A 2,798-nucleotide genomic window follows, 5' to 3' on the forward strand; every position below is an offset into this window, starting at 1 on the left:
TATTCCTCAAAAATACAACTTGCCTAATAATTCTGCACTCCCTGTAGTCCCATTTGTTTTCATGTCTGTGATCCAAACTTGATCTCCTGGGTGTAGTCCAGTGAGGTCTTGTGCTCTGTGTCTGTTGTTGAACCATTTCCACTGTTTTTCTCTCTCCTTCCCTTCTCTCTCTCTCAGTTTAGTGATGTTTGTCCAGCCTGGGTTGAGGCAGGATGGAAGTATGGGAACTGTGGTACGAAGTTTCCTCCCCATCAGAAGCTCTGCAGGGCTATGTCCATTGGCAAGTGGTGTGGCGCGATATGCCATGAGAGCGAGATATGGGTCTCCTTCTTTCTGTAGAAGGCTCTTAACTGTTCTCACTGCTCTTTCAGCTTCACCATTGCTCTGAGGGAATCTCGGGCTGGAAGTGGTGTGGGCAAAGCCCCACTCTGAAGCAAACTTTTGGAAGTGTTCTGAGGAGAATTGTGGGCCATTATCCGACCTTAACTCTGTTGGTATGCCGTGGCGTGCGAATATGGACTTTAAGTGGTCAATCACTGCTGCTGATGTGGTAGAGGACAGCTTAGCTATTTCTATGTATCGTGAGAAATAGTCCACTGCAACCAAATACTGGCTGGTACTCCACTCAAAAAGATCAGCACCAACTAACTCCCACGGCCGTGTAGGAAACTCAGTTGGCATAAGTGTTTCTCTGGGTTGCTGTCTCACCTTTGCACACGTCTCACATTCTGCTACCAGCTGTTGTAGTTGAGAGCTCAGTCCTGGCCACCATACCGACTGCTTGGCTCGTTCCCTGGACTTTACAATGCCCTGGTGACCTGTGTGCAGTCGTGTCAAAACATCTTTTTGTAATATCTTTGGAATAACTATACGCATAGCTTTTAGGAGAAGTTCATTTTCAACAGTCAGGTCCCCTGCATGCTGGTGGTATGGGAAACATGGACCTGGTATTTTGAGTTTGTCCGGCCAGCCATTCTTGCAGTAGAGTTTGATTTGTTTTAGTGTTTCGTCTTTGTCTTGCTGCTCTCTTATTTGTTGTAGTCTCTCCTCTGTTGCAGGAAGACCTGAAACCACCTGATGTGCATACAGGTCCATTTCGTCTCTTAATGTCTCGTCACAAACAGTTCTTTCTGGTGCTCTGGACAGCACGTCTGCAGTTGCGATGTGTTTGCCCGGGACATGTGAGATGGTGAAAGAGTACCGCATTAATCTCATTCTCAGTCTTTGTACTCATGGTGGCAGTTCATCTAAGTTCTTGGAGCCCAAAAGTGGTACTAAAGGCTTGTGATCTGTCTCAACATGGAACTCAATGCCTATAAGAAAATCAGAGAATCGCTCGCATGCCCAGGTTATGGCTAACGCTTCCTTCTCTATTTGAGCATACCTTTGTTCTGTGGGGGTTAATGCTCTTGAAGCGAAGGCCACTGGCTTGGTTGTGTCATCCTCTTGTTTCTGAAGTAGCACCGCTCCCAGTCCATAGGAGGATGCATCAGCTGATACTGTTGTTTGTGCTTTGGGGTTGTAGAGTGCCAAGTTCGGTGGTTTACTCAGTTCTGCCTTAATGTTGTCAAACACTGTTTGTTGAGCCTCACTCCAACACCACATGTTTTTGGTACTGAGTAGTTCTCTCAACGGCTGTGTTTTCTCTGCTAAGTGGGGAAGGTACTTGCCTAGATGATTAACCATTCCTAGGAATCGTCTCACTCCACCCACATCGGTGGGTGCCTCCATGTTGCTGACCGCTTTCACTTTTTCTGGGTCTGCTTTGACTCCTGTAGTGTCAATGATCTGTCCGAGGAACTTGATTGAGGTCTTTGCAAACTCACATTTCTCACTTTTCAATGTCACCCCTGCTTTTGTGAGCCGTTCAAGGACTGCAACCAGTCTCTTGTCGTGCTGGGCCTGTGTGTCAGCATAAACCAGAATGTCATCCATTTGGCAGACAACGCCGTCCAGCCCCTCCAAAAGTTGAGACATTCGTTTTTGAAAATGCTCAGGGGCTGAGGATATGCCAAAACAGAGTCTATTGAAACAGTACCTTCCGAATGGTGTGATGAAGGTTGTGAGAAGAGCTGACTGCTTGGACAAAGGTATTTGCCAAAATCCTGAGTTAGCATCGAGTTTTGAGAACAACTTTGCACCCTCTAGCTGTCCTAGGGTGTGCTCAACTGATGGCAACATGTGTCTTTCTCTTTTCACAGAATTGTTTAGTTTGGTCAAGTCCACGCACACACGCACTTCATCTCTGTTTGGTTTGGGTACTGGAACCATTCCTGCACACCAGTCAGTAGGCTGCTCTACTCTGGAGATTACCCCTGACTCTTCCATACGAGCAAGCTCTCTTTTGACTTTGGGCAACAGGGGAAGTGGGACCCTTCTTGGGGTTGACAGGGCAAATGGTTTAGCGTCTGCTTTAAGCTCAATTTTGTATTCCCCCTCCATTCGGCCTAACCCACTGAATAGTTTTGGAAACTGCTGCTTTACTGCCTCTACCGAAGTGAGTGACACTGCTTCTACTCTGGCCACTAACCCAAGTGCTACACTTGCTGAGCGGCTAAGTAACCCTTGCGTCAGGTCTGCTACTACATACACAGGCTGTACTGTAGTTTTGCTTGGAGTGCTCAGGTTAGCAGTAAATTTCCCTCTAACTGCTAATGGAGACATTCCCGCCCCATACAGTTTCAGATCTGTGGGTTGCAGCTGTGGTTTTTGTGCTAGAGCATTGTACTCTTTTTCAGGCAAGACGGTTACGTCCGCTCCTGTGTCAATTTTGAGCCAGCAGTCTACATTGTTAACTT

This window comes from Perissodus microlepis, chromosome 3 (assembly GCF_051167445.1).
Source record: "Perissodus microlepis isolate ML-2025 ecotype Zambia chromosome 3, ASM5116744v1, whole genome shotgun sequence".
Classification (NCBI taxonomy): domain Eukaryota; kingdom Metazoa; phylum Chordata; class Actinopteri; order Cichliformes; family Cichlidae; genus Perissodus; species Perissodus microlepis.